General features: G+C 46.4%; 2 long non-coding RNA genes across 2 annotated transcripts in view; both read left to right on the plus strand.

Annotated features, from left to right (window-relative positions):
- Window positions 1-12,894, plus strand: part of LOC137623194 (uncharacterized) — a 34,173-nt gene extending 21,279 nt beyond the window's left edge. The window contains exon 3 of the long non-coding RNA XR_011040564.1: window positions 12,744-12,894. This is a non-coding gene — a long non-coding RNA (uncharacterized lncRNA). The remainder of the gene's footprint in view (window positions 1-12,743) is intronic.
- An 8,125-nt stretch (window positions 12,895-21,019) lies between these two features.
- The window catches only part of LOC137623195 (uncharacterized), a 45,860-nt gene continuing 43,414 nt past the window's right edge, over window positions 21,020-23,465 (plus strand). The window contains exon 1 of the long non-coding RNA XR_011040565.1: window positions 21,020-21,172. This is a non-coding gene — a long non-coding RNA (uncharacterized lncRNA). The remainder of the gene's footprint in view (window positions 21,173-23,465) is intronic.

Here is a 23,465-nt window from a genome sequence, read left to right on the forward strand (position 1 = left end):
CATCATGGGCGTCATCCCTTCTTTTAAAAGTATGCCTGTGGCAACACCTGATCAGCACTTCATCTTCGAGGAGCTAGCTCCGACTACGCTTCCTCAGGTAGCGCTCTTGTCAGATCATCTTGGAGTGCTACCAGGAGGTTCACCTCCAGGGGTTGGACAACTTTCCCTCCCAAGGGAGAGTTTTTCTCCCTATGTGTGAGGTTGTTCTCCTGGTCCACCGTCCCTCATGGGCGTCATCTGTTCCTGGACCTTCTCCTGACGACGCTGCAACTAGTCCTGGACTCTTCTGTGGATCGTTCGTGATCTCCATCGGTGGATGTTCACCCTTCGAAAGGGCACATCGCAGTTCCTGAACGTCCTACCAGCTGACCTGCAAACCTACCAGTGCAACCTCGCCACAGAGAGCCACATTTGCCTACTCACCAGCCAACCTATGATCGCCGGGGCAACAGACCTCACCGAACCTCAGCGTGCACCCGCGCAACTTCGGTCTCCTGCTTGCCCAACGATCTCCTGCATGCCAGCGCTCTCCTACGCGCCAGCACTCTCCTGCGCGCCAGCGCTCTCTTACGTGCCAGCGCTCTCCTGCGCGCCAACAATCTCCTGCGTGCCAGTACTCTCCCCACAAGGATTTCCTTTCCCTCCAGGATTGGAAGGCTATTGTGTTTGCTCTCAATCTAGACTCCACAGGAACATTCAGAACTTTTCCATTGGTCGTACGGTGGTCGCACAACAAATGGTCTATACACCTCAGGCTCCGTGATGGACAAGTAGCAGAGGGTTGAGGTTCCCCGGGTTAGTCTGTGGTGAATGAGTAAGAATAACTGGACCCTTTCTTCCTTTCACCTTTTCCCCTCTGGGGAAAACAGCTCCGCAAGCCTCAGCATAGCTGACCTCACCTCGCTTGTGCCTCCTAAGAATAGAATAATACTTTGTTAGGTCCCCAATACCATGGTGAGGGAAGGTATTAGGTAAGTCTTAAGAACAATAGGTTTTGTACTCTAGTTCCTATGTTAAAGACAAGCCACATTGTTAGTTCCACTCACTCACAAGCTTCTGCAGGCCGCTATCAGTGTACCCTGTTTTCCTTCTACCATTCATAGAAATTCTGTCTTTTCATGCTTATCTAATGCCTTGATCTTCAATTGCTTGCTCCATATTTCTAGCTTTTGAGTTTGCCCAAATAAAATTAGAAGAAAAGGATGTACTCTATAGTCCATTTCTATTAGCGATGCATATTTGCACCGACTCGCAGCGGTGCCCTTTTAGCTCGGAAAAGTTTCCTGATCGCTGATTGGTTAGAATTATCTTGTCCAACCTATCAGCGATCCAGAAACTTTTCCGAGCTAAAAGGGCCCCGCCGCGAGTCGGTGCAAATATGCATCGCTAAAAGAAATGGACTATAGGGGATCTCTTCTCCTACGCCTGATGTTATGATGTCCACCACAAGGTCAAAATTGTAGGGACTAAGAGCTATTCCACACCCGCAACTTTTCTGTACTTCCCACACTCTTATCTTTAAGGTTGCCTTTATATACTCATCTTGTACTGCTTTAACATACTTATCAGAAATTGCCTTCTCTCATTTATCTCCATACCTCTTGCCTTAGTACCTGGTCATTTACTTTTTCCAAATATAATAATATCAAGTGTAGTCCTTTCTGGTCTCTTCTGCTTCTCCAGTGTATGTCTCAATGCAGAAAAAAAAATTGCATCTACTGTATCCATCCCTTGCAATAACTTGAGTTGACCCTTACTTATTGGTGTTTACTTCATTATTTCTTCCATAATTATTTCGATAAATCATTATCGTGTAGAATATCAGGTTTGTTCATTGTTATTTAGATTAGTCATGTAAACTTTGATATTTGTTTTTACACAAATACAAACCCTGTGATAGGAATATGCTTTCAGTGAAACTGGATTTGGATATAGAAATCTTTAATGAAGTAACTAGTTCCAGGTGGCAAGGAAGCCCACCCACCCGACAAGATACTGAGCTCTCTGTTTTCAGCCACCGATTATACAGACCTAAGACTGACTCTCTCAGCTGACTGCTTTAACCCTTTTACCCCCAAAGGACATACTGGTACATTTCACAAAAGCCATCCCTTTACCCCCATGGACGTATCGTTACGTCTTTGCAAAAAAATGCTATAAAAATTCATATTTTTTGATAATTTTTTGAGAAAATTCAGGCATTTTCCAAGAGAATGAGACCAACCAGACCTCTCTATGACAAAAATTAAGGCTGTTAGAGCAATTTAAAAAAAATATACTGCAAAATGTGCTGGGGAAAAAAATAACCCCTTGGGGGTTAAGGGTTGGAAATTTCCAAATCCCCCGGGGGTAAAAGGTTAATATTATAGATAATTAGTTGGTAGATCGTAATGTACAAGGGCTGTAAAGAAGAAGAAAGTTTTGAAGTTTCCCCGATAGCTGCAGCTGACTAACAGTTATCAGTGCATTCTGTCGAATCCACATTCTTGTTCCCGTTACAGATTTACTTTAGCACAAAAGCTGTTCAACTTTTCTTCATTTCCTTAGGCGAGTTTCTGAGCAACCAGCCCTTTAACTTTCAAAGGTGAAATTTTGATTCTTGCTTTCAGAAAGCACTGTATGAAAGTAAACTAAAATGTTTAATAAGGAGTTTCCCCTTTTCCCCCCAAACAAAGTTATGCTAATCTAGTTTATTTTTATGAAGGAGAACTTATGACACTCCTAATGTCTGTTATATACTTGAACAATTAGCTTATAGTAAGACAATTCGTAAATTCCCTAAGAAGATTGTGAGAAATCGTGTTGTGTAGAAATAAACTGTCATATCATTAATGCTTTCTTTTGTGAAATAGGCTTTTACGTTTTTTTTTTTCAGATTATAAAAAAAGCGTAATTTAATATTTACAGATGTTGATAACTGTTTACATTCTGTTTACAATTTTAGATTATAAATAGTGAAATTTACTCTTCCAGGTGTGTACAGTATAGCGGTTTACATGCAAACTGCTATGGCGAATAAGACATTTAAATTGCGTTACTTTCAACCGAAGGAAATGGAGGAATGTCTGAAGTTGAACTTAGGGTGAATGTAGAGCCTAACGAGAATGGATTTTAAAACTCATTAAAATTAAGGTGAGTTGAAATGCAATTAATTTTCTAAACACTAACATCAGTTCGGGTAAAATAAGAGTAGAATAGAGGGGCGCTCAGTAGAGCACAGACCTCCACCATGACAGCTTATTTCTTGACCTTTACCTTAACATTTAACATTCACCTTGACCGTTAACCTTGGACGTAGGACTTTCAAAATTGAATCACTTCTCTATGAGTGACCAGAAAGTTGTTCACAAGCAAACATGAACAATTAAAATTTGATATTTTAAAAACAGTAACATCAAAGCAGATATTTCATAAACTATAAAAAGTTATGTCAGCCTGATATCTGATACAGTATTGAAGATTTATTATTTGTGGATATTGGTTTTCCATTTTATGATATTTTTTTAGGAAGTGGAGTCTTTAGATTAGAATTTAAGTGATAGGACTCACTCAACCTGTATTTAATCAAAGAATCTCCTGCATGCCAACGATCTCCTGCGCGCCAGCGCTCTCCCCACAAGGATTTCCTTTCCCTCCAAGATCGGAAGGCTATTGTGTTTGCTCTCAATCTAGACTCCACAGGAGCATTCAGACCTTTTCCATTGGTCGCACGGTGGTCACACAACAAATGGTCTATACACCTCAGGCTCCGTGATGGACAAGTAGCAGAGGGTTGAGGTTTCCCGGGTTAGTCTGTGGTGAATGAGTAAGAATAACTGGACCCTTTCTTCCTTTCACCTTTTCCCCTCTTGGGAAAACAGCTCCGCAAGCCTCAGCATAGCTGACCTCACCTCGCTTGTGCCTCCTGAGAATAGAATACTACTTTGTTACGTCCCCAATACCATGGTGAGGGAAGGTATTGGGTAAGTCTTAATAACAATAGGTTTTGTACTCTAGTTCCTATGTTAAAGACAAGCCACACTGTCAGTTCCAGTCACACACAAGCTTCTGCAGGCCGCTATCAGTGTACCGTGTTTTCCTTCTACCATTCATAGAAATTCTGTCTTTTCATGCTTATCTAATGCCTTGATCTTCAAGTGCTTGCTCCATATTTCTATCTTTTGAGTTTGCCCAAATAAAATTAGCAGAAAAGGATGTACTCTAGGGGATCTCTTCTCCTACGCCTAATGTTATGATGTCCACCACAAGGTAAAAATTGTAGGGACTATTATTATTATTATTATTATTACTTTCCAAGCTACAACCCTAGTTGGAAAAGCAAGATGCTATAAGCCCAGGGGCTCCAACAGGGAAAAATAGCTCAGTGAGGAAAGGAAATAAGGAAATAAATAAAGGAAGAGAACAAATTAACAATAAATCATTCCAAAAAAAGTAACAACGTCAAAACAGACATGTCATATATAAACTATTAACAACATAAAAAACAAATATGTCATAAATAAACTATAAAAAGACTCATGTCCGCCTGGTCAACAAAAAAGCATTTGCTCCAACTTTGAACTTTTGAAGTTTTGAAGTTCTACTGATTCCACACCCGCAACTTTTCTGTACTTCCCACGCTCTTATCTTTAAGGTTGCCTTTGTATACTCATCTTGTACTGCTTTAACATACTTTTCAGAAATTGCCTTCTCTCTCATTTATCTCCATACCTCTTGCCTTAGTACCTGGTCATTTACTTTTTCCAAATCAAATAATATCAAGTGTAGTCCTTTCTGGTCTCTTCTGCTTCTCCAGTGTATGTCTCAATGCTGAAAAAAATTGCATCTACTGTATCCATCCCTTGCAATAACTTAAGTTGACCCTTACTTATTGGAGTTTACTTCGTTATTTCTTCCATAATTATTTCAATAAATCATTATCGTGTAGAATATCAGGTTTATTCATTATTATTTAGAGTAGCCATGTAAACTTTGATATTTGTTTTTACACAAATACAAACCCCTTGATAGGAATATGCTTTCAGTGAAACTGGATTTGGATATAAAAATCTTTAATGAAGTGACTAGTTCCTGGTGGCAAGGAAGCCCACCCACCCGACAAGACACTGAGTTCTCTGTTTTCAGCCGCCAGCTATACAGACCTAAGACCGACTCTCTCAGCTGACTGCTTTAACCCTTTTACCCCCAAAGGACATACTGGTACGTTTCACAAAAGCCATCCCTTTACCCCCATGGACGTATCGGTACGTCTTTGCAAAAAAATGCTATAAAAATTTGTTTTTCAATATTAAACTTACCCGATAATCATGTAGCTGTCAACTCTGTTGCCCGACAGAATTCTATGGAGGGATACGCCAGCTATCACAATACTAGAAGGGGGTGTACTTACCAGCGCCACCTGTGGCCAGGTACTCAAGTACTTCTTGTTGACACCTCCTCAATTATTCCTCTGTCGTGCTTCTGACAAGACGTTCTGGGATACGCTTATGTTCTTCGAGTATTTTCACGACTTTGGTGAAGTATTTCTCTTTGATTTCGGCTGTCGCTTTACTGGAAACTTCTATTTTAGCTTAGTTAGCTTTTGGAATTAATTTGATTAATTTTGGTGACGAAGAGAGTATGAACTCTCGTTCACCTTTCAATGGCCGACCCTTCCCTTAGACGGAAGTGTTGGTGTCTAAGAGAGTATAGACTCTTTTTCTTAATTTTGCTTAACAAAAGTTATAGATTTATTTTATATCTCTCCGCCTCTTATAGGCCTCTTCGATTAACTTCCTTTTATTATAAACTTATTAAAATTAATTTTTATATTTGTTTATATTCGACCTTCCTAATAGTAGGCGGTCTTTTCTTGGTACCGAAGTTAATTATCGTGAGCCCGTCATTTCGGTTTTACCTGTTAACATATTATGCTATTTTAAGGTCTTTGAAAGAATTTCTTTGATAGTCTCGTACTTTTTCAAAGTTGAACTAACGTTTTGTTTGTCTCGGCAGTTGTTGACGTTCAGAACGTTTCAACTTGCACTCTATCGTTACGATAGAGAAAGAATGTTCACGGTTTCACATTGCAGTAAGAGTAACCGTGTCTAGCGTTTTGTTCATTCTTTCTTAACTTAATGGTTTTGATCCTAATAAGGAACTTTTCTTTTTGGGAAATATTTCAGTTTTTTCCTTTAACAATAATATGTTTTAACGATATATATGATTGGGCTCTTCTCTCAGGTTCTAAGTCAAGAGAGAGAGAGAGAGAGAGAGAGATAGAGACGGAGGGAGAAAGAGGATAAACGTTTCCCTCAAGCCTGCCAGGCGTACGAGTAACGTCGTTATCGTTTTGCTCTTATCCCTAGTCTCTTTAGGGGAAGAAACTAAACGTTTCTAGAGTGATCTAGTGTTTAGTCTCTTTCCAGCCACTGAATTTTCTTTCATTAGATTTTTCTGTTACATTGTAATTCTGTTTTCGCAATTACTAACTTTTGAGAAGGATAGAATTGCGTATTTCAGGTACAAACCACTTAAAGTTTCGAGTTCAGTGAAATAAGTGCAAACAGAAATCAAAGTGATAAGTGATTAGCGCAAAGTATGTCAGTGTTATGCGTGAGGGTACTTTTGTGCGCGCCAGTCGTCCTCCCAGTCCGGGACCTCTTGCAAGCTCCCAAGCCCAGGGGAGAAGCAATGTCGAAGGATTAAAGGGTTCGGCAGGCCTTGATCGGCGCACAGAAGTATCCTCGGTGGTTGTGGGCGTGTCTTACCGAGACCGTCACTCCCACCCGCAGACGATTGAGCCCTTATTTTGCTCGTCTGCAGAAGAGATTTAGAGGAGAAAATATAGGCAGAGTAACGCTGGTCTCAGGTCTCAAGACCTCTTAAACGTAAGTCCAGACCTATGCCAGACGTACGAAGTAAAGTTCAACAACCCGGATGATACACTCCCCCCGCCTATCTCGCTCCACCTGATCGCAGTACCACCTGCCAGGCGTACGATGTTGTGGACTCTACTACAGTCCATGCAAGCACAGCTTTCGGACCTGATGCGTGAGTGTCGTGCTGAGAGTGTTGCACCTCCTCCTCCTCCTGCACCGGTGGTGCACCAACCGCCTGCACCCGTTCAGCCTGTGCTGCACCCGCCTGCACCGGTGGTGCACCAACCGGCTGCACCCGTTCAGCCTGTGCTGCACCCGCCTGCACTCGCTGCACCCAGTCGCAGCACCATCTGCCAGGCGTACGATGTTGTGGACTCTACTACAGTCCATGCAAGCACAGCTTTCGGACCTGTTGCGTGAGTGTCGGGCTGAGAGTGTTGCACCTCCACCTGCACCCTTTCAGCCTGTGCTCAACCCGCCTGCACTCGCTGCACCCAGTCGCAGCACCATCTGCCAGGCGTACGATGTTGTGGACTCTACTACAGTCCATGCAAGCACAGCTTTCGGACCTGTTGCGTGAGTGTCGGGCTGAGAGTGTTGCACCTCCACCTGCACCCGTTCAGCCTGTGCTCAACCCGCCTGCACTCGCTGCACCCAGTCGCAGCACCATCTGCCAGGCGTACGATGTTGAACCTCTTTCTGTGTTCGCTGTTCCCAGTGTTGTTCAGCCTCAGCCTTCTTTAAGGCAACCTTTGGTTTGGGATCAGGAGGATTACTCCACTCTTCCTCCTCCTCCCCTGGCTGCTCCACCGGTGGTGCTACTCTCGGTGGAGGTACAACCTCTTCCACCTGTGAGTCAGTCTCCTCAGCTGCTGCACCGAGCTCAACCCGTGCACCCTGATCCTGCGCCTCAGACACCTCTGCTTGCGGGAACTTTACCTTGTTCTGCGCAACCTCGGTCTCTTCACGCTCCACTCATACCACAGGAACAGGAACTTTCTGCACCTTCCACTGTTGTTGTTCCAGCTCGTTCTGACTCTGCTGTTCAGCATACCTTACCTCCATTTTCAAACCATGGCAAAAATATGAATCATGAGTTATGAATGTAAGGTAAACATTATGTTGATTTTTAAACCCCATGCAAGCATGCATAAAGCACTCTAGCACTGGTCATGGAATTTCTGAGAATGTTAAACGCCATGCACACGCTCTGCTTTCCTTACAACAGGCTCTGCTTACAGCAGGCTCTGCTTACTACATGCTCAGCATTCAGCATGCTCTGCATTCAGCATGCTCTGCATACAACATGCTCTGCATACAGCATGCTCTGCATTCAGCATGCTCTGCATACAACATGCTCTTCATACAGCATGCTCTGCATACAGCATACTCTGCATTCATCATACTCTGCATACCTTACCGCATGCTTCTCAACATATCTTGGGTTGTTGCCAACTCACTAGACTGTCAAGCAGTTTCATAACGTTGCCTTCTAGTCTGCTGCTTTTGCACCAGTGAACCCTCACTCAGAGAACTTAGCTTTTCTAGGATAAGGTCCCTGTAGATGAGAAAGTTCTTTTCTCCCTCCTTCTGATATTCCCTTGAGGACTCTGTCATTTGGAGGGAGCCTTTAGCTGCATAACCTCTTATGGACTTTTATTTAAGCATAACATGCTTACAGGGAAGGTAATGGTTCCACTTCAGCCGCTAATCCCGTCTGTTACCACACCTGCTCCCATAGACCTTGAGCTGTGTTGCATGACATGCAGTCCAAGCTTAGTCCTTGTTAGAGGATTTTTTGTTTACGGAGTCAATGTGTCACGGGGAAGACGTTCAACAACCAACAGAAGGGACTTGTTGTGACGCAGTGCGGCTACCTCAGCAACCCGTTAAGGAGTTGTCTGTACGACCCAGATAGTCTAGACAGATTCGGGTTGTCACTGTACTTCCTCGCTTGCCCATGATTGACAGTTTATAGACTGTGCAGCAGTATCATGATCTTGTGTCCGGCTCCGTCAGACGACTGGCTTTTAAGAGCTCCCACAAGTCGTCGCTGTCTGGAGATTTTCAAATGGACTATGGTTCTGACCAAGGAACTGGGCCTCCTGGTCAATTTTGAGGAGTCTCAGCTAGTTCCATCCCAGACCATTGTTTCCTTGGGTATGGATCTTCAGAGTCGAGCTTTTCGGACTTGTCCGTCGGCCCCAAGGATCTTCCAAGCCCTAGAATGCATCCAGAGCATGCTGAGAAGGAACCGATGCTTAGTCAGGCAGGGGATGAGTCTAACAGGGACACTTTCATCGCTGGCCCTGTTCATCGAGTTAGGGAGACTCCACCTCCGCCCCCTTCAGTATCATCTAGCTGCTCACTGGATAAAGGACATGACGCTAGAGACGGGCTCAGTTCCTGTTTCCGAAGAGATGAGGTCTACTCTAACGTGGTGGAAGAACAGCATTCTTCTCAAGGAAGGTCTACCTTTGGCTGTTCAGACCCCCGACCACCGTCTCTTCTCGGACGCATCGGACACGGGCTGGGGTGCGACACTGGACGGACAGGAATGCTCGGGAACATGGAATCAGGAGCAAAGGACACTTCACATCTATTGCAAGGAGTTGTTGGCAGTTCATCTGGCCTTGATAAACTTCAAGTCCCTCCAGCTTAACAAGGTGGTGGAGGTGAACTCCGACTACACCACAGCCTTGGCTTACATCTCCAAGCAGAGAGGGACTCATTCGAGGAAGTTGTTCAAGATCGCAAGGGACCTCCTCATTTGGTCAAAGATCGAAAGCTCACGCTGGTAACGAGGCTCATTCAGGGCGATATGAATGTCATGGCAGATCGCCTCAGCCGTAAGGGTCAGGTCTTCCCCACAGAGTGGACCCTTCACAAGAATGTTTGCAGCAGACTTTGGGCCCTGTGGGGTCAGCCAACCATAGTTCTATTCGCTACCTCGATGACCAAGAAGCTCCTCTTGTATTGTTCTCCGATTCCAGACTCAGCAGCAGTTCGCGTGGATGCCTTTCTGCTGGATTGGTCCCATCTCAACCTGTATGCATTCCCGCCGTTCAAGATTGTCAACAGGGTACTTCAGAAGTTCGCCTCTCACAAAGGGACACGGTTGACGTTGGTTGCTCCCCTCTGACCCGCGAGAGAAGGGTTCACCGAGGTACTGCAATGGCTGGTCGACGTTCCCAGGACTCTTCCTCCTAGAGTGGACCTTCTGCGTCAACCTCACGTAAAGAAGGTACACCCAAACCTCCACGCTCTTCGTCTGACTGCCTTCAGACTATCGAAAGTCTCTCAAGAACTAGAGGCTTTTCGAAGGAGGCAGCCAGAACGATTGCCAGAGCAAGGACGACATCCACTCTCAGAGTCTATCAGTCTTAATGGGAAGTCTTCCGAAGCTGGTGCAAGGCCAATGCAGTTTTCCTCAACCAGTACCACTGTAACCCAGATTGCTGACTTCCTGTTACATCTAAGGAACGTAAAATCCCTATCAGCTCCTTCGATCAAGGGTTACAGAAGTATGTTGGCAGCGGTTTTCCGCCACAGAGGCTTGGATCTTTCCTCCAACAAAGATCTACAGGACCTCCTTAGGTCTTTTGAGACCTCAAAGGAACGTCGGTTGTCCACTCCAGGCTGGAATCTAGACGTGGTCCTAAGGTTCCTAATGTCATCAGGATTTGAACCGTTCCAATCAGCCTCTTTTAAGGACCTCACATTAGAAACTCTTTTCCTCGTGTGCTTAGCAACAGGTAAAAGAGTAAGTGAGATCCACGCCTTCAGCAGGAACATAGGTTTCACATCTGAAACGGCTACATGTTCCTTGCGGCTCGGTTTTTTTTTTTTTGGCTAAAACGAGCTTCCTTCCCGTCCTTGCCCTAAGTCGTTCGAGATCCCAAGCCTGTCCAACATGGTGGGGAACGAACTAGAGAGAGTACTTTGCCCTGTTAGAGCTCTTAAGTACTATCTAAGAAGGTCAAAACCATTACGAGGACAATCAGAAGCCTTATGGTGTGCTATCAAGAAGCCTTCTCTACCAATGTCTAAGAACTCAGTTTCTTACTACATCAGGCTTCTGATTAGAGAAGCAAATTCTCATCTGAAGGAAGAAGACCTTGCTTTGCTGAAGGTAAGGACACATGAAGTGAGAGCTGTGGCTACTTCAGTGGCCTTCAAACAGAACCGTTCTCTGCAGAGTGTTATGGATGCAACCTATTGGAGAAACAAGTCAGTGTTCGCATCATTCCATCTCAAAGATGTCCAGTCTCTTTACGAGTACTGCTACACCCTGGGTCCATTCGTAACAACGAATGCAGTAGTAGGCGAGGGCTCAGCCACTACATTCCCATAATTCCATAACTTTTTAACCTTTCTCTTGAATACTTTTTATGGGTTGTTCGGTCGGCTAAGAAGCCTTCCACATCCTTGTTGATTTGGCGGGTGGTCAATTCTTTCTTGAGAAGCGCCGAGGTTAAAGGTTGTGATGAGGTCCTTTAGTATGGGTTGCAGCCCTGTATACTTTAGCACCTTTGGGTTGATTCAGCCTCCAAGAGGAACGCTGCGCTCAGTAAGGAAGACGAACTTAAAAAAGAGACAGAGTAACGGTTCAATTCGACTTCCTTACCAGGTACTTATTATTTCATTGTTATTTGAGATAACTGTTATATGAAATATGGGATACTTAGCTATCCTTTAATCTTGTACACTGGTTTTCACCCACCCCCCTGGGTGTGAATCAGCTACATGATTATCGGGTAAGTTTAATATTGAAAAATGTTATTTTTATTAGTAAAATAAATTTTTGAATATACTTACCCGATAATCATGATTTAATTGACCCTCCCTTCCTCCCCATAGAGAACCAGTGGGACCGAGGAATAATTGAGGAGGTGTCAACAAGAAGTACTTGAGTACCTGGCCACAGGTGGCGCTGGTAAGTACACCCCCTTCTAGTATTGTGATAGCTGGCGTATCCCTCCATAGAATTCTGTCGGGCAACAGAGTTGACAGCTACATGATTATCGGGTAAGTATATTCAAAAATTTATTTTACTAATAAAAATAACATTTTTCATATTTTTTGATAATTTTTTGAGAAAATTCAGGCATTTTCCAAGAGAATGAGACCAACCAGACCTCTCTATGACAAAAATTAAGGCTGTTAGAGCAATTAAAAAAAATATAATGCAAAATGTGCTGGGGAAAAAAATAACCCCTTGGGGGTTAAGGGTTGGAAATTTCCAAATCCCCCGGGGGTAAAAGGTTAATATTATAGATAATTAGTTGGTAGATCGTAATGTTACAAGGGCTGTAAGGAAGTAGAAAGTTTTTTAAGTTTCCCCTATAGCTGCAGCTGACTAACAGTTATCAGTGCATTCTGTCGAATCTACATTCTTGTTCCCGTTACAGATTTACTTTAGCACAAAAGCTGTTCCACTTCATATCCTTATGTGAGTTTCTGAGCAACCAGCCCTTTAACTTTCAAAGATGAAATTCTGATTCTTGCTTTCAGAAAGCACTGTATGAAAGTAAACTGAAATGTTTAATAAGGAGTTTTCCGTTTTCCCCACCCAACAAAGAAATGCTAATCTAGTTTATTTTTATGAAGGAGAACTTACGACATTCATAATTTCTGTTATATACTTGATCAATTAGCTTATAGTTAGGCAATTCGTAAATTCCCTAAGAAGATTGTGAGAAGTTGTGTAGTGTAGAGAGAAACTATCATAACATTAATGCTTTCTTTTGTGAAATAGGCTTTTACGTTTTTTTTTTTTTTCAGATTATAAAAAAAAGCGTAATTTAATCATTTCAGATGTTGATGGCTGTTTACATTCAGTTTACAATTTTATGTTATAAATAGTGTAATTTTCTCTTCCAGGTGTGTATAGCGGTTTACATGAAAACTGCTATGGCGAATAAGACATTTAAATTGCGTTACTTCCAACCGAAGGAAATAGAAGAAGTGGAGGAATTTCTGAAGTTGAACTTGAGGTGACAATAGAGCCTAACGGGAATGGATTTTAAAACTCTTGAAAATTAAGGTGAGTTGAAACGCAAGTAATTTTCTAAACACTAACACCAGTTTGGGTAAAAGAAGAGTAAAATAGAGGGGAGCTCAGTAGAGCACAGACCTCCGCCATGGCAGCTTATTTCTCGACCTTTACCTTAACATTTAACATTCACCTTGACCGTTAACCTTGGATGTAGGACTTTCAAAATTAAATCACTTCTCTATGAGTGGCCAGAAAGTTGTTCACAAGCAGACATGAACAATCAAAATTTAATATTTTAAAAACAGTAACATCAAAGCAGATATTTCATAAACTATAAAAACTTATTTGTTCCGTAACTGGAATACAAACCACGCTATTTAATAAGGGGGTATTACTTTCGGCATAGCTGAAATGACTAGCCATTCATTTTTAACAAAGGTTTACTACCCACACTGCTAGTTAGCGGGAGTAGGGGAGGGTAGTTTGCTAACCCCCCCCCCCCCCACCCATCTGTGCTTGAGCTCACTTTGCTCTCGGCTCGGATGGTAGTCGGACATGCCCGCTTTCATCCTCGCTGTCATTTGGCAGCCATTTAATGGGTTTTTTTTTTATTTTACTTTTCTAGCTTTGTGTGTGAGGTTGGCCTCTGCGATAATGCGCACCTGCCCTTGGTTTCCCGACCGCCCCTGTGGAACATTCATGTCAGCAGTCGAGGCCGATCTTCATGCCCCTTCCCCTTCTTGTAGGGGCCAACAGTGTGATAGCAATAACAGGTGTAGTGAGTGTAGGGAGTGGTCTACCTCCCAGTGGGAGAGGTTTTCGCGACGACGGAAGAAGAAGTCCAAACGGGATATTTCTCCTTCAAAGGTTTCTTTGAAAGGAGAAAAACCCAAGGCCTCTTCTTCCGTTGCCCAAACCTCCTCCGAAGCTCCCACTCGATCGGTCTCTTTCGAGAGACCGTCGAGTGCTAGCGTAGACCGATGTACTGTTTACCAACCTCGGGGCTCGAGAGATGACGTTGCTTCCCCTAGCAAAGCAGCTCCACCTCTCCCCCCGGGGGAGGATATGTCAGTAATCCCCCTTTTTCAGCTTTGGTCCTCCTTGGGGCTTGAGGGTTCGCCCTCCAAGGAGGTTTTACTTGACTACATCCGATTGGGTGCCGCTGTCAAGCAGTTGCTGTCAACGACAGAGGTTGATCCTCTTGTCTCTTGTCGATGTTGTGGTGTCAGAGGTAACCAATGCGGTATCACCCATCACCTCTGCCTCTTCAAACCCTATGGTAGCTGACGGCTTAGTTTCTCCCGTTCCTGTTTAACCATCGAGGGAGAAACTAAGTCAACCAGTCTCTCTTGCTAGTGTTTCTTCCCCTCGGGGGATTTCACTTACAGAGACTCCTCTTCGGAGGACTGCAGAAGGTCAGCACGCTGACCCTACGGCCCCCAGAGGGCGCATTCGTCGCAAGGCTCACCTTCCTCTTCCCCAGAGAGGCCTTCCTTCACCTGCGGTGAGGAGGCACCTCTTCAGTTCAACATTTTCGATGCAGTCCCCCGCAGAGGAGCCTCGACATCGATCACCGATCACTGTTTCTGCATTGGTCCTGGACCTTTCTGCAGATCGTTCGCGACCTCATTCGGTGGGTCGTCCTTTTAAAGGACACGTCGACCTTCCACCCGACAGACCTGCCGTCACCGTTCTTATATAAACCTAGCAAGGTTTCATCTGAGCACGCTAAGGCACGCCAACCAGATACGCGCTATGCGCCAATGAAACCTGACGAGCGTGCTATAGTAGCTCGTCAGGCCCCGTCAAGAAAGCCTAACACAGGTCATCAAGGGCATATGCGCCAACACGTACATACGTCCCAACAGGAGCCCAGCTCTTCTACGTGCTATGCACGCACTCATGCACATACGCGCCCACGTTCTCCTGCGCGCCAGGCCTTGCCTGACCCTAAGCATACGCGCCCATGTCCAGCTGCGCAAGAATCTTCACCTGCGCGCCGTCAACCTCTTGCGCGCCAGCGCTCACACCCAGCAGTTATTTCTCCTGCGCACCCACGATCTACTGATCTGGGCACTATTGGGAAGTCAACTAGAATGACTTCTCCCACGTTCCAGCGCTCGCCATCGCCCGCACAAATCCGCGAGATACGCGCGCTCGCCCAGCGAGCACTCGCCCATCCTCTCCTACGAAATTCACGCCTACATTCTGATGCACACCCACGAGCAGCACAGGCTTCAACTGCGCGCCTGCGCTCTAGGGGTCTTTCTCCTGCACGCGCACACCCTACATCTGGTACAGGCACGTGCGAACAGTCTCCCGCACGCGCTCCTGTGTGCCCACAGTCTCCCGCATGCGCTACTGTGCGCCATCAGTCTCCCGCATGCGCTATTGTGCGCCATCAGTCTCCCACGAGCACGCCCGCAGTCTCCCACGCGCGATTCCCGGTATTCTCCCTTGCACGAGCACCATTACTCTCCCTCGCACGAGCACCATTACTCTCCCTCGCACGAGCACCATTACTCTCCCTCGCGCGAGCGTCAATATCCTCCTGCGCGCAAGACTGCTGAACTACGAACGGCAAGGTCGCCATCGCCCTCATTCCCCTCCCCGCAAGCGCATACCAGCGCGCATTGTGGGAGAAGGGAAACATCTAGAGGGGTCCAGGTTCCCAAAGCCTTTTCAGGCGAACCCACCAATGATGAGAACTCCTCCTAGGGATCCTTCAATCCCTGTCCCTTCAAGGGGTATGTCTGACAGCGTGTCTGTCAGCCAACAGCCCCAGTTCGGTGCACTGATCAGAGCCGTAACACAGGCATTCAAGCCTGTCTTCTCTGAATTGGGGCACAGATTCTTGGCCCTTTGAAGAGAAAAAGAGGAGTTCCAGACGCGGTAACTTCTCCAAGGGCAAAACTGACTTCACACAAGCCTTCGAGGCAGGTTCTTTCTTTCCCCCAGACTGTCTCTCCATTCCTTTCGGACGAAGATTTTCTGTCCTCAGGGGAATCACGCGAGGAGAGACTTTCCCCCATCGCACCAATGAGGGAAACCTCTCCTCGCATCGAGATGTCTCCTCACGTGGGGACTGAAAGGAACATGCCATCCTCGTCAATGTTGGAGTCCTACATCCTTCCCAGGAAGGAATCTAAGGACTCTAAAACATTACCGAAGTCCTCTACTAGGACTAGGATGGAGCCAGGTAGCCACTCGGAGAACGTCCGTGACTCTCCCCAAGAAGAGCCTTTGGGGACAGGAGACTTCGCTGCAAGTCCTACATCAGGAGGAGACCAGCAAGAGTCAGAACATTCGTTTTGGCAAGTTCTGACTCTAATGAGGGCTCTCAACGGGTTTTCCGCCCCAGAGATCCCTCCTCAAGAGGGTAAGGACACGGTCTTGGACCTTGTCTCTAGTACTCAGAAACCCTCCAAGACCAGTGCAGCACTGCCCTGGTCTCAGGGAGTTAAGAGTACAAGGGACAAGATTTCTTTACAGCTCTCCGAGATGTCCTCCTCCAACCGTTCCAGTGCCACCAACAAGCTCCTTCCACCTCCTCGCGTACAGCATAGGAGGTACTTCAAGATACTTAAGGAGCCTTGTGTAGCTCTTCCCCTTCACCACTCGCTGGGAGAGCTTACCAGGGGAGTCCCTCTTGAGAGACTCTCCAACCGGCAGGTCTCATTCTCGGCAACCGAGATCCTTAACCAGGAGAAAGTCGCGGAGTGCGCTATGCAAGCCCCTTCGTGGCTCGACATCTGGTTGGGGACCTTAGGTATCCTGATACGTTCTGAGGATTTCTCCAAAGAACGTACCAGGATAGCTATGGAGACCTTTCTTCTCTCAGGTACTCGCACGATCGAGTTTCTGGCCCACCAAGTCTCGAACTTGTGGGCAAATACCATTCTGAAACGTCGGGATGCAGTAGCTGAGAGATTTCATCAGAAGGTCCCTAGCACCGAGATCAATAGGCTCAGACATTCCTCTCTAGACGGATCCATCTTGTTTGAGCTTAAGGATGTGGAACAGGCCGCTGAGAGGTGGAGGAAGTCTCATCAAGACTCCCTCCTTCATAGGGCTTTAACATCTAAGCCCTATAAGCCTCCAGCACCGCAGCAGTCCCATCCTGTCAAGACCGCTAAAACGACGACAGCAGCGAAGACCGTGGTGTCTAAGCCCTTTCCTGTCAAAGGAAGGGAAGACAAAAAGTCCTCTAGGGGAGGCAAGAATCCTGGAGGGAGCAGCCGAGGCCCCAAACGCTAGGATAGGCAGTTCCCCTACATGTCCACCAGTGGGGGGATGCCTACAAAGTTGCTCAAACAGGTGGAAGCATCTCGGGGCCGATTCCTGGACAATCTCTATGATCAGTCTAGGATATCGCGTCCCGTTCATAACATCTCTACCTCCCCTGACAATGAATCCAGTGTCATTGAGCTCCCTTGCCATGGGATCAGCAAGGGGGCAAGCCCTTCGGGCAGAAGTCCAGATCCTGTTGAAGAAGGGCGCTCTCCAAGAGGTCCTCAACGAGTCTCCAGGCTTCTTCAGTCAACTCTTTCTTGTAAAGAAGGCGTCTGGAGGCTGGAGACCAGTCATTGACCTCTCAGCTCTGAACAAGTTTGTCAAACAAACTCCGTTCAGTATGGAGACTGCGAACACGGTCAGACTAGCAGCAAGACCGCAAGACTTCATGTGCACACTGGACCTAAATGACGCGTACTTCCAGATCCCAATCCATCCGTCTTCAAGGAAGTACAGTACTTAAGATTCAGCCTAGACAACAGAAAGTATCACTTCAAGGTGCTGTGCTTCAGTCTCTCCACAGCACCATAAGTCTTCACCAGAGTGTTCACCCTAATATCATCTTGGGCACACAGGATTGGCATACGTCTCCTCCTTTATCTAGACGACTGGTAATCCTAGCAGACTCGGAGTCATCCCTTCTTCAACACCGAGACAAACTTCTGAGACTTTGCCAAGATCTGGGGATCATGGTAAATCTGGAGAAGCCCTCACTGCTTCCCACTCAAAGACTGGTATACCTAGGCATGATTATAGACAACAATCTCCACAAAGCCTTCCCATCAGACGACAGGATAGCAAGGCTGAGGAAGGTCGTAAGGCCTTTTCTCAGACGAGAAGAACTTCCAGCCCAATCGTGGTTACGTCTCCTCGGTCACCTTTCACCGCTGGCTCGTCTAGTTCCCAACGGTCGCCTCAGGAGGAGATCCCTCCAGTGGCGACTCAAGTCCCGGTGGAATCAAGGGTACGATTCCCCGGACATCCAGATCCCCATGGGACCTGCAGAATTGTCGGATCTCCAGTGGTGGGTTACAGACGAGATCCTACGAAAAGGAGTGGATCTTCTCGTCCTCCCTCCGGATTTGATGCTGTTTTCGGAAGCTTCAAAAAAAAAGGGTAGGGGACCCACGTGCTGCACCACACGACCTCAGGCCTCTGGTCAGAGTCAGAAAAGTACCTCCATATAAATCTCCTAGAGATGAAGGCCATCTTTCTGGCCCTTCAACAGTTCCAACAGTACCTGGCAAGTCACTCTGTGGTGGTGATGAGCGACAACGCCACAGTAGTGGCCTACATCAACAAACAAGGAGGTACTTTTTCGCAGCAACTATCCCATCTAGCAGTAGAGATACTGAGATGGGTCGAAGTCCACTCGATACCACTATCGGCACACTTCATTCCGGGCAAAAGGAATTTGCTTGCCGACAATCTGAGCAGAGCGTCTCAGATAGTGAGTACCGAGTGGTCTTTGGATCATCTAGTAACCAACAAAGTCCTGACTTTGTGGGGTTTTCTGACTATGGATCTATTCGCAACGGCCCTGAACTTCAGGCTTCCGCTGTACTGCTCCGCAGTCCCAGACCCCAAGGCTCTCTGGCAAGATGCTTTCCAACAACGGTGGGACAACATCGACGTTTACGCCTTTCCCCCGTTCTGTCTGATGAGGAGGGTACTCAAGAAGACCAGAACATTGGTCAATCTTTCAATGACCCTCATAGCTCCGCTATGGCATCACGCAGAATGGTTCTTGGACCTTCTGCAACTCCTAACGGAGCTACCAAGAGAACTCCCTCCACGACACAATCTACTCAAACAACCACATGCCAACACCTTCCAAAAAGCCGTAGGTTCACTACGACTTCACGCCCGGAGACTATCCAGCATTCCCTCTCTGAGAGAGGATTTTCGCAACAAGTTGCTGTCAGGATGTCTGGACACCTGCGAAAGTCTTCGGCAGCAGTCTACCAGGCAAAGTGGAAAGTCTTCTGTGGTTGGTGTCGTGGAAGGGGGGTATCTCCACTCGATGCCACTATTCCAACAATAGTGGAGTTCCTCGTGTATTTGCGGGAAAAAATGCGCCTTTCAGTCTCGGCAGTGAAAGGCTATTGCTTAGCCTTAAGTCTAGCCTTCAGGCTGAAAGGAATGGACATTTCTTCATTGCTAGAACTTTCTCTACTCATACGTAGTTATGAACTTGCCAGTCCTCAGTCGGACGTGAGACCTCCCCTATGGAACGTGGTTCAAGTTCTCAGGTCTCTTAAGAGACCTCCCTATGAACCATTACGCTAGGCATCAGATCATCACCTAACCTGGAAGACGGTATTCCTGCTAGCTTTGGCCTCGGCCAAGCGCAGTCAGCGAACTTCATGGTCTCTCGTATGTCATCGCCCATTCAAGGGGATGGGGGGAGGTAACGTTCAGCTTCGTCCCTGAGTTTATTGCTAAGACTCAGAATCGTGGAGTGGCGGATCCTCGATTCGACTCCTTCCGGATTTCTAGTCTCCATTCTGTAACAGATGACCCAGACTATCTCTTACTATGCCCAGGAAGGAGCTTGAGGCTGTACCTCAAAAGAACAGCTGCAGCCCGTCCTCATGTGCCAGCTCTATTCGTCAGCACAGGAAGGACTAAGAGGAGAGTCACCATGAACACCATCTCTGCATGGATTTGTAGGGTCATTGAGCTGGCCTTGAATCCAGACCCTCCTCCATCACGTCGCCCTAGAGCACATGATGTCAGGGGGCATAGCTACGTCCTTGGCCTTCAAAAGAAATTTTTCAGTGACGCAGGTTTTTCAAGCTGGGGTGTGGAAACGTCAAACAACATTCACATCCCACTACCTGCAAGACGTGACCCACAGGAGACTCGATACGTTCGCTATCGGCCCCGTGGTAGCTGCACAACAGCTGGTTTAAAACCTCAAGCTCCTTATTGGACCAGTAGCAGAAGGTTGAGGGCATTGTTATCCGGTTTTAGTCTGCATGAATGAAAAGGTTTGACTGGCCCTTATTCTTTTCTTCATCATCCCCTCTCTTGGGGAAGGTAGCATCCTGGGTTCTCTGCATAGCTGACCTCAAACCACTGCAGGTAAACCATGCTCCCTTTTGTTCCTAGCATTAAGATTAATACTGTTACGTCCCCATACCCTAACGAGGTGGTATTGGGAGAGTCCTAGTCTATAAGTTCCCATCTAAAGAACTTCAGAAGAACTTCCTAGGACAAGTCACACTTCATAACTTCACGCACAGCTTGCGTAGGCTGCAGTCCTTGCGTAGCAAGGTTCTAAGCGAGGTGCAGGGACTCCTTATTTCTTGGGTGCTTACACACTCAAATAACGAGCCCCCGGGCAAAGCCAAAAGCCAGACTGGCTGGGACGTCCACCCTTCGTAATGGGTGAGTCACCCCTATTAAATAGCGTGGTTTGTATTCCAGTTACGGAACAAATGACAAATTCGTAGATAATTTGTATTTTTCCTAACTATACAAACCTTAGCTATTTAACCCAACTTGCCCACCAGCCCTATCCCCCTTGAAGTCCTACCTCCAAGCAAAGTGAGCTCAAGCACAGATGTGGGGGGGTTAGCAAGTTACCCTCCCCTACCCCCGCTAACTAGCGGTGTGGGTAGTAAACCCTCGTTAAAAATCAATGGCTCGTCATTTCAGGTACGCCGAAAGTAATACCCCTATTAAATAGCTAAGGTTTGTATAGTTGGGAAAAAAATAAATTATCTACGAATCTGTCATTTTACTTTTAAGGTTTTTTCAGATTATAAAAAAAGTGTGATTTAATATTTACAGATGTTGATAACTGTTTACATTCTGTTTACAATTGTAGATTATAAATAGTGAAATTTTCTCTTCCAGGTGTGTATAGCGGTTTACGTGCAAACTGCTATGGCGAATAAGACATTTAAATTGCGTTACTTTCAACCGAAGGAAATAGAAGAAGTGGAGGAATTTCTGAAGTTGAGGTGAAAGTAGAGCCTAACAGGAATGGATTTTAAAACTCATAAAAATTAAGGCGAGTTGAAACGCAAGTAATTTTCTAAACACTAACACCAGTTCGGGTAAAAGAAGCGTAAAATAGAGGAGCGCTCAGTAGAGCACAGACCTCCGCCATGGCAGCTTATTTCTTGACCTTTATTATTTACCTTGACCGTTAACCTTGGACGTAGGACTTTCAAAATTGAATCACTTCTCTATGAGTGGCCAGAAAGTTGTTCACAAGCAAACATGAACAATTAAAATTTAATATTTTAAAAGCAGTAACATCAAAACAGATATTTCATAAACTATAAAAACTTATGTCAGTCTGATATCTGGTATTAAAGTTTTATTATTTGTGGATATTGGTTTTCTATTTTATGATAATTTTTTTAGGAAGTGGAGTCTTTAGATTAGAATTTAAGTGATAGGACTCACTCAAACTGTACAGTATTTAAGAATCATACATATTTGTTCCGACACAGATACAAACCTTCGCTATTTTATAGGGTATTACTTTCGGCAACGCTGAAAACCAGCGGGAGGGGTTGGGGTAGACTAGCTACCCCGCTCACTCACACCTGTCGGTTGAGTAACCACTTTTTGCTTTTGGCTCGGTAGAGTGCGGACGTGCCGTCTCTCTCTCCCGTTAAACAAACTGCCTTGACTTTAGTACTTTTTCTTTTTCTTTGTGTGTATCGGTGTGTGTATGGTTATTGGCCCTCTTTGCGGACATGTCCAGGGATTAAAGGCCGCCGCTGCGGCACCTTCATGTCGTCCGTGGAGACGGACCCACAATATGCCCGGCTTGCCGGGGAACTCAGTGTTCACGGGACAACACCTATTCCGAGTGTAGGGAGTGGCCTGCCTTCCAGTGGGAGAGGTTTGCGCATAAGAAGAAGTCTAAACGCGAATCTTCGCTTTCGGGGTCTTCCTCGAAATCGAAGAAATCACAGGCTTCTGCTTCCTCTATGCCCAAATCTCTGCCCGAAGCTAATCTTCGACCAGGCCCTTCCGGGGCACGGTCGAGCAGTAGCGCAGGGCTTGTGACTCCAGGTCAACCCTGTGGGATAGACGAAGGTGGCGGCTCCCCTAGTGAGTCGGCTCCTTCTCTTCCCCCAGGGAGCGTCTGTTCTTTTCCAGACCTTGTGTCTTTATGGCCATCGCCGGGCGTCAATGGTCTCCCTACGATAGAAGTTCTCCTCGAACTCCTCCAAAGGGGAGCAGAGAGAAAGCGGTCATCTCCTTCCTCTGCGGAGGTCGATCCTCCTCTTCTGGGTGCAGGCGCTGTTGCCCGTCGGTCAGGCCGAGAGTCTGGTTTCGACGCCGAGGAGTTAGCTAACCCACCAGGGGCGGTGGCAGGGCTCTTTCCAAGGCAAGCTTCCCCTTCGGTGGAACATATCTCTCGTTGGCGAGAGAAGATTGCCTCTGTGCATCGGCAATCTCCTTACGCTTTAGGTTCTCCTCCAGGGGCGGAAAGAGAACCTTGTGATAAGCATAGTTCTCCTTCGGGCGAACTCTCCTCCCCTGCGTAACAATTATCTGTTGACCTTAATCATTCTCCCCCTCGGGCGGAGTCTGTTGAACGTTCCTCTCCGGAGGTTCGTAGAGTGGAGGGGTGGGTAACCCCTCTCCACCACGGACGTTCTCCTCCTCGGGCTGTGAGGAGACGTCTTTTTGAACCTGCTGGTTCTCCTTACGTTGACCCTTCGTGGTCTCGTGACGATCACCCTTTGGGCTGCCGTGATCGTGAGCCTTTGGGCTCTCGTCATATTGATCCTGCGGGTTCTCACGACAGCAGGAGTCCTTCAGGTCTCTGTCGCGCAGAACCTTCGGGCTCTCACAACTTGAAACCTTTAGGTTTCTGTTATGCTGAACCCTCGGGCTCACGTAACGACAGTAATGTTGAACCTCCGGGTTCTCGTACTGTCAGTCACGTTGATCCTTCGGGATCTCGTGACAGAGGAACCTCGATTCTTCGTTACGTTGACCTTTCGGGGTCTCGTAACCTGAGTTACGCTGAACCCTTGGGCTCTCGTAACTTCGCGCTAACACTTCGGTGTATCGTGACAGAGAAACTCCTGTTTCTCGTTGCGTTGATCCTTCGGGTTCGCTCAACACAGTTCACGCTGAACTTTCGGGTTCTCGTGACCAGAGTCATTCTTTTTATGGCAGAGAGTTTTCAAACTCTCGTTGTGCTGATCGTTCGCGCTCACACAACACAAGCTATCGTAAACCTTCGGGTGAGCGTAGTGAGTTCTCTCACCAACCTGAGAGCTCTCGCGCGCACAACCAAGTTGGGGCGCACGATGTAGTGGTTTGCGGACTGT

The sequence above is a fragment of the Palaemon carinicauda genome, chromosome 30, assembly GCF_036898095.1.
Source record: "Palaemon carinicauda isolate YSFRI2023 chromosome 30, ASM3689809v2, whole genome shotgun sequence".
NCBI classification, from domain to species: domain Eukaryota; kingdom Metazoa; phylum Arthropoda; class Malacostraca; order Decapoda; family Palaemonidae; genus Palaemon; species Palaemon carinicauda.